This window comes from Crinia signifera, chromosome 4 (assembly GCF_055691185.1).
Source record: "Crinia signifera chromosome 4, ASM5569118v1, whole genome shotgun sequence".
Classification (NCBI taxonomy): Eukaryota; Metazoa; Chordata; class Amphibia; order Anura; family Myobatrachidae; genus Crinia; species Crinia signifera.
Window position 1 is genome coordinate 110910195 of NC_139220.1, and position 12986 is coordinate 110923180.

General features: G+C 41.7%; 1 long non-coding RNA gene across 1 annotated transcript in view; it reads right to left on the reverse strand.

Moving 5' to 3' along the window:
• LOC146072391 (uncharacterized) overlaps positions 1 to 12584 on the reverse strand; it is a 33020-nt gene extending 20436 nt beyond the window's left edge. The window contains exon 1 of the long non-coding RNA XR_014473105.1: positions 12463 to 12584. This is a non-coding gene — a long non-coding RNA (uncharacterized LOC146072391). The remainder of the gene's footprint in view (positions 1 to 12462) is intronic.
• Between the last annotated feature and the right edge of the window lie 402 nt (positions 12585 to 12986).

Here is a 12986-nt window from a genome sequence, read left to right on the forward strand (position 1 = left end):
TATTGCCAGGCAGAGCCGGCCCTAGCCTAAATTACGCCCTAGGCAAGATTTTGACTGTTGCCCCCTAGCACCGCCACTAGTTCTGTCTCTGACCCTGCTCCCCTTTCCCAGCATCATCAACCCTCATCATAGCAGTCATCATTTTGGCGCTCCTACCCCCAATATTTTAAATAGAAACAGCGCACCCATTCGGTGCGGAGCCCAAACAGGGGTGTGTTCTTGCTGGGAAGGGGCATGGCCACACAATAGTACCCCCAATTCAAATTATGCCACACAGTAGTGCAACTTTATTTACATTATATCATGCGATGGTGTCCCTTATTCACATTACATCACACAGTAGTACCACTTTACCTTATGTACATTACTCCTCATATTATTCACATTATACCATTAGAAAAAAATCCTGAGAAAATATTGTATTTTAAGCACCTCCATGGCCACACTGCAACCCAGCATAAAGCAGTGTGTGCTGGGCAGAGGAGAAGAGCTGCAGCTGATGCTGTCACTTAAGGGGACAGGGCCTGGGGCCCCCACTGGGCCCTTCCATCAGACTTTGGCCTGGGTAATTTGTAACCCCTACCCCTTTTTCTCGGCATCCCTGATAATACCACACAGTAATGCCCCTTACACATGACACACCTTATTAATGTCCTTATAACCATTATGCCCCTTACACATTATGCCAACCTTTATTAATGCCCTTCATACACATAATGACACACATAATGCCCCTTACACATATGTCACACATTATTAATGCCCTTATACACATGACACACATTATGCCCCTTACACATATGTCACACATTATTAATGCATTTATACATGACACACATAATGCCCCTTACACATATGCCGGACACTATTGCACAACCAACCCACCCGCAGACAGGACTCGCACAGCCGCTAACAGCCTCACTCACACACACAAAATAGGCATGCTGCATATCATTTTAATCAGCAGAAGCTGCAGATGCCCCTAGGCATTCCAAATGCCCTAGGCAATTGCCTAGTTGGCCTATGCCTAAGGCCAGCTCTGTTGCCAGGGACAAGAAGTTGTTCTCTATTGTATCCACATACTTCCTTCCTTGCTTTACGAATTGCCCTTTTGCTGTACCCTCTGTTAATAAGTGTACTGTCAAGTTGATTAGCTCTTTCATCATAGATGGATTGTTTAGAGCAGTTGCGTTTTGTTCTGAGGTATTCCCCCTTGGAGCTCCTTAATGACAGGAGGGAAATGTGCACTACTACTGTGTAGTAGGGAGTTGGTAGCTGTGTTTTTCTGAAAGATGTCTGTAGTTACTGATCCATCCGTTTCAATGTTAATGCAGAGGTCTAAATACTCAACCTCTTTTTGGCTAGTGTGGAAGGTGAGCTTAAGATTGAGCTCATTGTGATTAAGCTTCTTCATAAATTCTGTGAAGAGTTTGATGCTTCCTTCCCACACTATCAGCAGATCATCTATATACCGCAGCCACTACAGTAGGTGCTCGGTATATAGTTCATTTTTCTCAGTGAACACATGCTCGCATTCCCACCACCCCAGGTACAGGTTCGCGTATGTGGGGGCACAAGTGCTCCACATAGCGGTCCCCTGTACCTGGAGGTAGAAGTGGTCCTCGCAAACACAATAATTTCTTGACAAAACAAACCTGAGTAATTTGATAAGGAAATCATTGAATGGGGTATCTCGATCCATGCTGAGGAAATACTTGGCAGCCTGTATACTGTAAGTGTGGATAATACTGGTATACAGGCTTTCCACATCGCACGTGATCAACCAGGAGTCTGTACTTAGGATGATACCTTGTATCTTGTTCAAAACATCCATGGTATCCCTTACATAGGAGGGCAGTGTTGTTACAAATTTTCTCAAGTGGTAATCCACAAATTGGGAGGCCTTCTCAGTGAGACTCCCTATCCCAGACACGATGGGCCTGCCTGGTGGGGTTTCCTCACATTTGTGGATTTTGGGCAATAGGTACAGGGTGGTGATTTTCACATTCTTGACTTCCAGGAATTTGTATTGAGATTTAGTGAGAATTCCTTCCCTATAGGTTTGTTCTATAAACCTTTGATAATCCTCCAGGAAGTCATTGGTGGGATTAAAGGTAAATCTCCTGTAACGTGCTGTATCCCCTAATTAGCGTACCAGTTCTCTTTGGTATTTTTCCTTTGCCCATAACACAACATTTCCCCCTTTGTCAAAAGCCTTGATTATGGTGTCCTTCCATTTCCTTAAGTTCCTTTCTTTCCATCCTGCTGAGGTTGTCCTCAAAATGGTGCATGTGTTTATTCAATTCTATCTTGTCAAGATCTTTGCTAACCAACTCCAAAAAGACTTTAGCTTGCTGGCATATTGAAAAGTCGGGTATGAATGTGGATTTCTTTTTCAATGTTTGCACATTGGTATTATGTATTTATTTCTTAACAGTTTCTTATATAGCGCATTAATATACCACAGCGCTTTACAGAGTATAGTTGAACATTCACATCAGTCCCTGCCCCAGTTGAGCATACAATCTTTATTCCCTACCACATATACACGCACACACAGACATTCCAGGGTTAATTTTTGTTGGGAGCAAATTAACCTACCAGTATTTTTTTGGATTGTGGGAGGAAACCGGAGTACCCAGAGGACACCCACGCAAGTACGGGGAGAATATACGAACTCCGCACAGTTAGGGCCATGGTGGGAATCGAACCCATGACCTCAGTGCTGTGAGGCAGTAATGCTAACCATTACACCATCCGTACTGCCCCATCAGATATTTGCGCTGGTAAAATTTCAGGTTCATTATTGTCGTTCAAAGTGTCAAGGATTAGTAACATTCTTAAGTCCTGACTATCAAAAAATTGGTCCATACGTGGTTGTAGAGGATCTGCATCTAGAATGTCTTGAACCTGAGATTCTTGTGTGTCAGAGAGATTTTCTGTTCTCTCTTGGAAGAATTTTTTGAGTAGTATCTTCCTTACATAGAGGTTTACGTCTTTCTCATATTCAAATCAATTCAGGGGTTTAGAGGGTGAGAAACTGAGGCCTTTGTGGAGAATGGAGGTTTGTGCCTCATCAAGGACATGATCGGTCAAATTTATAATTCTGAGAGTCATTGGTTGTTACCTCTTGTACCTCCTGACTTCTCTGTGGTCCTCCCTCGACTCCCTGTGTTCTATTTTTCCTTTTCTTTCCCCTCCTTGTCCTCCTATATCTCTTCCCAGGTTTTCTCTGAAATCCCTGGGATTGACCCCTAAAAAATCGTGTCTTGCTCTGGTAGTATGAGAAGACTCAGGTTCATCACTCTCCGAGGAATCAATATCTGAGGTTGTATATCCTGTATAATTACTATTAGAGGTTTTTTTTTCGGTAATTGAAACTGCATCTGTATACCCTATTTGTTTTGAAATCATTTTGATCCCTTTGTAGTTTATTTTTCTTTCTGCTCACAATTTCCTTCTCCATATTGTCCAGTTCCTGTTTGATTTTGTGATAAGTTTTTTGGAATTTTTCTAAAGACTCAAAGTTCTTCAGCTTATCGCTCAGTGTGGCAATCTCTTGTGTATCTTTGTGCAACATTAATTCATCATGTTTTATTAATATGTTCATCAAACTTAATGAGCAGGTGGTGAGTGTTCTCTCCCATTCTATCTTGAGTGATTCATTCGCCATTTCAAATGACGGGAACACTCTGGGTCTGAGGCACCTGGGCGTGATTTGTTGCTTTATATAACTCTCAAAAGTGGCTTTATTCCAGAATGTTCTGGTTTGTTTGGCCAGGGCCGTTTTTAGACTATAAAGGTCATTAAGCCAGTCTTCTTGTGTGGTGTCTATGTGAGTGATGTCTTTCTCAAGCATAGTTTCCAAATACTTTTTATAGTTGGTTTGTCTAATGGTGAGTTCCTGACTCAAACTAAAGGTGACTGGTGTTGGTGTACTTTGTGGGAGAGACATATTTATTTAGCAGGTGGGCTAACCGGTATGGTTGCCAGGTTTTTCAATCAAATAATTATTTAAATAAATAAATTTAATTCACAAGTGCAAAGAAGATGGGGTGAGAGCAGTCACACAGGAATGTATAGATGGAATGTATGTATGGGCAGTACAGATGGTGTAATGGTTAGCATTAAAGCGCTGCAGAATCTGTCATGACAAATACTGTATCTTCTGGATACCACCACATTTCTGCAACAACTGGTCGCTATGCCCTTGTTGGATAATGATGTGAACATGTTTGTTATAGACGTCTGCAGTTTATACACTGCCATTCCCCACGAGCAAGGATTGGCAGCATTGCAGAAATTTGTTGTGAATCAGGAATATTATGATGGACCTAGTGTTGATTTTCTAATTGACCTGTTACAGCTGATACTAGGAATTTCTTTGTTTATAACAATGAGTTTTACATCCAATTAACTGGATGTGCGATGGGGGCGGCGGTAGCCCCCTCATACGCAAACATATTTATGTTTCAATTCGAGAAAGATTTTTTGTTTGAGGATCCGGCTGTAGCAGGTCACATCATACACTATTTTCCTTATATCGACGATCTGATGATTTTTTGGCGTGGTAACCCTGACATTTTGTGTACTGCTAATCCTATTAAGTTCACTTATTCATATAGTGCAACTACGGTGAATTTCTTGGATGTACAACTCCATGTCAGTGAGGGTCGTATCAACACCCGGCTTTATTCTACGCCGACAGATAAGAACAATTTGTTGCGATATTCTAGTTGTCATCCTAGATCCACCATTAGAAGTTTGCCCTATCACAGTACGTTAGGGTAAAAAGAATTGTTTCAGATCCGATTGTGGCCATTGAACAGATGGATACTAAAAAATTCCTTGATAGGGGTTACCTACTACATTAATTGCAGCTTGCCAGAACAAGGGCCCTAGGGTTGCAGAGGGAGGACCTTTTGAATAACAGCAAACGGCAGAGGTCTGTCACACCTACCATCCCTTGGGTTACCACTAATCATTATATGAGCCCAACCATTAAACAAATAGTGAAGTCCAAGTGGCCTTTGGTCCAGTCCGATAAAGATTTACCATTGAAATCCAGTTTGCGCTGTGGCAATCGGGGGTTTAAGCTGTTGAAATGTGAGGCGCGCTGAATACTGCGTTTGGGTACCATGTCTCCTCATGGCCTAAATGAACAGTCCGGCATTTCTGCCCTATTGAATTGATTCTCTGGTCGTGTTGTGCTTTACATCTTATAATTTCCACTTTGGTAATGTATTTAGATGTGCTGTTTTTAACTTATATGAATGTATGTAATGTTACTTTGCTTATTGTAACCATGGCAACTGTTACCACGTGATGCACGCTGCCGGCGTCTGTCCGGACATCAGGTGATGTCATCTGACTGCGCGCCCGGCTGGGAACGTGGAAACGCTGAATTGGGAGTTGACTCTTGGTGTGCTATATAAGGTAAATGCCATCAATGTATGTTATGCCTGATGAAAATAACGTGTAGTTATTGAAATGTTGCTTGAATAAACCTGAAATTCATTCAAGCTTGGAGTGCCGTGTCTCTTGTTCGTGTATATTCGCCATAATTCGGGACCCAGCAAAGATTCTAATAAGTGGCTGTGCCAGACACCCGCCATTCGTATATATATATATATATATATATATATATATATATATATATGCAACAGTTTGTATAAGGAATGGTGCGCTGACACCTGCAGTTCCACAAATCAGCTTGCTCCACAAGCTTACACCAATACACTAGTCCTTCCAATAATGTTTAGGACAGCTGCTCCCCGGTGCCAGAGCCTGATCCCAACGGCTCACAAATGCAGTGTTTCTGGAAAAAGAGGAAGACACAGGGGGCGCCTATGGTGTATTACCGTTTTAATCTTTAAAAAAAAAAACAGCTGGCTCAATAGACATAAAATAACGGGGTATAATGCCCGTACCAAATAATTCGGTAGTTCAGTCCACAGCGGACGAATTATTTGGTACGGGCATTATACCCCGTTATTTTATGTCTATTGAGCCAGCTGTTTTTTAAAGATTAAAACGGTAATACACCATAGGCGCCCCCTGTGTCTTCCTCTTTTTCCATATATATATATATATATATATATTCATCCAATTAAAGAGGCATTCAGACTAGCGCTTTCAGGGATGTAACCCCGTTCTCAGGACATCTGCCACATGCTCATAAATCATCTGATTGCCCCTGTGGGAAAGTCCAACACTGGGGGTCACCTTAGAGAGATGACAATTTGGGCTTGATTTTGCAAAGATCACCATTGATCTGAACCTTTTGTTTCTCCCCTAGACAGGTCATTCCTATGGTTGGATTAGGTGGGAAATAAAGGAGGGCAGTTATCCCAGTAAGTCAATGACACTAGGCTAAGAGGTGATACTCTGCCAGGTATTCTTTGTGGGAACTATCATGCACAATTGTTGTATTGTATTAATGAAGTGTTCCATGGTTTATCACACATTCTGAGGATAAAGTGGTGGATGCTTTTCATGCCCAAATAATTCTGGATAGTGAAGCCCATTCTCCAGTGGTATCTGTGCACTGGGCTCCATAGCAAAATGTGTGTAAGAGCCTGGTGATTCTGCTCTAGCCCCCATGCCCCCCCTGCTCTCGCTAGGCCTAGTCTGTGCAGGTCAGGTGCATGGGACACTGGTGTTTGCTCAGTAGTGCCTCTTTTGAGATCAGAGATGAGAACACAGATTAAGAACAAGAACCATAGCCACACCCCCAGTAAAGGTGATAATTCCATCACTTCATATACTTCAAAGAGCAGAAGAGATGGGGCTATATAATCCCAGTGTTCATATACCTTTATGCCCTCACATGTTTTGGTATCATTTCACACAATATAATAGCCTCAGTGTCGCATGTGTTCCAGAAGAACCTGTGCCAATCGCTGTTTTCTTGGCCTCACTGGTAGCTTTGACTTAAGTGATATAGTCTTCCAGGCAGAATGCGACTCTAACTCCAGTGTCTGATTTCAAAGGAATTAGTGTTTTGTTTGGTGCCTGTGTTTTATCCCTATGCAGTGACTTACATTTATCTACAGGGATCATCACCATTAAAATGACTGATTTCTGATTTCTTCCATTTTTCTACCAAACGTGGTTCTCTAATTATTAGTTACACTAATTAAAGAAGATACAAAGATCTTATCATCAATCTAAAATTTTTGGGTCATGATTGCATCATTCTTGTACAACAATGTCAAAATGTATCAAAATGTACATTTGAAACTATAGTCAAAACTGTTTTATATAACATCTATAAAGTTTTTGGTTTGTTTCTTATATCTTGACGATCATCTGGTCATTTCAGTCATTTGACATTAACAGTCATTGCCAAAATGTGATCCTATTTAAGTCTTTGAAAACTTCAACAATAACATATCTCTCAGCTGTTTTATTATTATTATTTGTCACTGTTTGCAAGGAGAGTGCTAACCCAGAGAGAACAGTTGTGTTGCTATGTATTACTTGTATTGGAGTAACAAGATACTAGACATAACAGCCAATGGTACAGTTTTATGGCTGGAAACAAAGTTTAGAATCTCAAAAGATTTTGTGCAACAGAATACCTTTCTTTGTTAGACACAGTGGCTTATTATATGTGTTGAATGGTTCCCCTGGGGATTTGGTGGCCTGGATATATCTGACGCCATATGGCTCTTGCGAAACTAGCCAATGGGAGTAAGAGGGCGATGCCTTATGCTGATTTCTGTGTTTCAAACGGCTCCAGAAAGCAGCCAACACATATATCATATACACTATGATAACATGGATGTTTATACATAATACATACAATTCACTCCTGCCCTAAATGGTCAGCATTACAGCTGTGGATGGCTACAAATACATTTGGTTGTGTGCTAAATATTATTATTATTATTATTATTATTATTATTATTAATAATAATAATTTGTTTTACTTGTATAGTGCAAAACAAGATATTGCAAAAGACGTATAATACAAAACATTACAGAACATAGGAAACAAGCTACATAGCCACAGCTTCACATACACTCATATTACCCACAAACGTAGCACCGGATAACCTAGAGATTTAGTGCCATTGATGGTAATGGAGAGGAGATGATCTTTAAGGTAACAGAATAAAAAGCATACTAGGGCAGGGGGCCTCGCTTTTGATCTAGTGGGGAGAAGCCACGGACAGGGCTGGCACAGAGGGAATACCAGGAAGTGAGGAGATTAAGGATTAAAGTTGCAATGGTGCCCATACACTACTGCAATGTATTGCAGCAGTGCCCATACACTACTGCAATGTATCGCATCAGACCCCCTTCAGCAGTCCAGGACCTTGTATTGCATGCGGTCCTTTCACAAGCGATATATTGCATATGAGCCCACTCCTCGCCACTGGGCTAGTGGCCAAGTCGGAGGTCGGGCAGGCAACAGGTCCAACCTCCGGCTCAGGTCCGATGCACACGGGACCGTACATTGGTTCGGAGGGGGACATCAAACACATCCAATTTGGGACAATTTCTTGCCCTGATCCGTCGGGATCAGGTAAAATCGTCCCAAATCGGACAAGTGTATGGACAGCTCAAGGCTTTAATAACAATGTGGCATTTGTGAGCCTGTTAAAAGTTTTGAAGTCAGGTGGAAGTTGTGATAAGGAGAGAGATTCAGAACAGAAGAACAGCACAGGCTAAATCCTGAGAATGGGAATAGGTGGAGGTACTCAGTTGACATGAGGCAGTATTAGCAGAGCATAGTGGGAAGGCAGTTGTGTGGATGGAGATGTTGGGGAGTGGATTGTGTGAGGCAGGTCCATACCTGGGGTGTGCACATGACTCTGTGGGGGGCACCATCTATGCACTATTTTTTGGTGAGTTTGAATTATGTTCTGAATGGGAAGGGAATCCCGAGGATCTGGTGGAGAGGGTAGGCAAAAGCAGTATGTTTGTAGAGGAAGATGAGCACTGAGGACAGATAGCAAGCGACATGTGCTATGGAGGCCATCTTAAAGAAGATTACAGTAGTCCAGTCTAGAGATGACAAATGGATGGATGAGTATCTTTGTCGCCTCCAGGATGAGAAATGGTCTGATGCTGTAGATATTTTGAAGGTGAAACTTTGTGTAAGATAAAAAAAAGTCAAACAATTTGAATGCTAAAATACATTTCATTTGTGATATAAAACACTTTGTACCACAGAATTAATTTTGTGCATTTCTACATTATTTGTGCATCACAAAACCATACTATATACTATATATATACTATATACATGCAGATGACCGGCATTTTTCAGAATACCAACACTGGCATCACAAAGGAAGAAATCCCAACAAGGAGTTCCATGAGATTGCATCTTTACCACCCAGTTCCCACACCAAAACACTCAGTTTCATGGAAAGAGTTCAATTTGCAGTGTAAATGATTGCCGCTTTAAAAAAACCCCGAAATGTTTGTCCCACTTTAAGAGGTCTTTCAGTATTGCTTATATTTGGGTGGGGTAACTAGTGGCATATAAACCTATGGCTGCTGGAAATATACAATGCATTTAGAAGATAATTCAATTAGACTCCAGTGGGAGAGTTGCCACTGTAATGGTGTGGAAATGCCTCCACCAGCAGTACCAGGCATTTAATCCCCGGTAAATCATACAGTATGTAATTGAATTGAAGCCCAAGCTTCAACTAACTTGTTGAAAGCCATGGCTCTTACCGTACAGGGGACTGACGGATTCAATTGGAGCAAGTAATAACTGTACATCTAGATACATAGCAACAATTCGGGTTACATTTTAACACCTTAATTTATGTTTGTACAGCAATCGTCACCATTATGAATCAGATATCTCTTTTTAAAAATAAATATTTGCATTCTAAAACTTAAACATAGGATTATAGTCTAGAGTACCAGTTACTAATGGGTAGATTTATTAAAGATTTTAAAAATGAAGAGTAGTGGTGTTAGCACATAGGCCCTTATTCTAGTTGATTCGGACAGGAACCGAGTGTTCTGAGCACAGTCCGAATGCGGTAAGACGCTGAGCGAATGGACCGCGAGTGGATGTTTCATTTGAACACCTCCTCCATCTGTGGGAACCTCCCCCAACCTCCGACGGTCGCCGACCATTGAATGATGGACTGAGCGGTCAGGCAGCACCGAGTGCTCCAGACCACTCGGACATTTTTCCATATGAAAGCAGGGATATAAGCGGGCAGCTGACGTCCGGCTATGTCAGCTGTCCGCCCCCCACACGTGCGTCATGGCCGCAGTACCATACGTATGCTCAGCGTTTTCATGGGAATGCCCATGAAACGCGGGGCGTACGCATATGATAATGAGCCCAAACAGCCCTTCACACCCCTTTCCACCCCCTGCTTGGATGGTTCCGTACAATCATTTTCTGCACGGCCCTCACGCCGTGTTCGGACATGCGAGGCGTTCTCGCATATGCAGAGGCATATCTGCACATGTGAGAACGCCTCGCACAAACATCGGCCTTCCGACCGACTCAATCAGAATAAGGGCCATTGAGTCATGACTATTCTAAACGTATTCTTTGATATTGATTTTAATCATTTTAATATAACAACTTTGATAAATGCACTCATAGTGGTCCTAATTCTGAGTTGGGCAAAACGAAGCAAGTAATTGTGCACTGCAGTGGGGGAGATGTAAAATGTGCAGAGAAACCTTGGTACACACTAAGATGATGTCAGCCTAATATGTTGTTTTTGGCCAAATTAGAATGAATGCCGTGCACACCATCCAGTGTATATTCCTGATATGCGGGTGCCCACAGTTGCTAGACATGTTGCCCGGTCATGGCAACCAGGTGAAATCACATGCGATATGAAAAAAAAATGGGAGGGGGGGGGGGGCGGTTTGACGTATAGAAGAGGGATCTTCCTGTGAGGACAGGCCTGTACAACAAGGCCATGACCCTCGGTCCCTTCTGGAAAGGGCCATGTTGGGAGGAATGGCAAAGGCAAAAACACTACCTTACCTTACAACATGACCCATTTCAGCAGTTCTGTACATGGATTTCCCTCTTATTTATGATTTCCATCACCTGTGTCAAACTATTTATTTGATAAGAAAGGTGTTTCACCACCGATGATAACAATCATTAACTGGGAGAAAAGCCCAGGAACAGAGCATTTTGTCACTCCTGGAATGGATCATTTTGGAGGTATGCACTATTTGGAATCTTACCCTATATAATAAAAGGCTAACACTGCACCTTACCTCTATGGGGGGATTCAAGTGTTTAGTGCTCATACTATTTCAGCATGGGAATAATTTCTCCTCAGCCAGTAATTACCTGCACCTCTGCTCACCTGTTGTACTGCTGTCCTTCCCAACACAGAGTCAGATAACATTTAAATCTAATCTCTGGATTAACCACAAATACTGGCTTCCAGTGACTGCTTTGTGGATCTATACTTCTATAAATTTAGCTGCCTTAGCTGTTTCAGGGGGTTATTTAGACCTGATGACACATGCGATTATCGAATGACTACGCATGCTCCCATTCCCATGCACGAGGACATCCTGTGATGAAATCAAGCATCTTTTTTAATTGCTGGCCATATGCAAGTTGGTTGGCAGGAAGCCGGCATTTGTGGGTGTCACCTGACCTTTTACTGGGAGTGTCAGGTGATAACGCAGGCATGCTCAGGCATTTTCAGGGAAGGCGTGTGACGTCAGCTCTGGCCCAGATCAACTTGGTTCTATCGCACACCCAAAGTAGCTCTTGGGCAATGGACAGACTGCACACATTGGAAAAATCATTCTATGGTGAATGGATTTGCAGCTAATCGTAGGCCTACAATATTTTCACAAGCTTTTTGCAGGCTGGCACAGGGCGGGATTTCACTCTGGCTGGGCAGCGATTACCTGATGGCAGGGCTCTGCAAATTAGCAGCACAGCCATCAGGTTTGAATAACCCCCTTTATCCAACTAGATAAAAAGACGGCCAAGTGTAATCGGGTGTGGGAATCAGAAGTGAGAGATTGTGGGAGAGTTTTTCCTTTTTTTTAAAGTGGCAATTATTTACATTGAAAAACCAGGCTGATTTTGCCATGTAAATGATTGCTGCTTTAAAAAAAATATGAAAACTCTCCCAAAATCTCTCACTTTCGTACGCTAACACCCTATTACATTTGGCCCATAGTTAATTTTGCGAAATGAATTATTCAGCTTTCAGAACATCTACAGTACATCTTCGTTACAGTACTTGATGGCTAAACATAGTTTAACATACTCTATATTAACATAGAAATACACTTCTCTCCTGGTGGGGGGAATATATATAAAATCACATGTATTAATAGGAAACCTACACGCCTACACACATCATTCGTTGTCTTAGAAGTGTCTCAAACATTACTTTTGTGATGTGATAGCTCATGTATCATGTATCTATTTCATGCTGACAGATGCAAAACATATGTTACACATATTTCATTAGCCATTACCTGATGTGACAGGAAGATTTAGATGGTTGAGTTGCGCCAGTAGGTGGCTCCGAGGCTTTCCATTTCTCTAAACAATACTCCTAAAATAACTCCACAGAGACAAAAGAGTCAGCCACTGATCTTGTAATAACAATGGCATGATCACATCATACATGAATGCTGCAAGGCCTCATTTGGTCTCATGTTTGTATTGATATCGTTCCATTCTCTAAGACCATAAGCCCTTGCTCTGTCTCCAAAGGGGAGTTTATTTTTAGAAAAGGAATCTTGTGCCCTTAGGGGAGGGAATGTGATGTGGACAAAGGATAGTTTATTTTATATATATTTTACCACAACTCTGTTTCAGTATTCCTAAATAATAGATTATACTTACAGAGGCTACATTTATTATTATTAATTTATGACTTTTAAAATACAATCTTTGAGAGCAATACTTGTAAATGTTTGTAGGGCCACATACAAACTGTTGTTGATCTCAATAGAACAGTTGTTGAGTGTTTGATTGCGCTTTGCTTATTTATGGA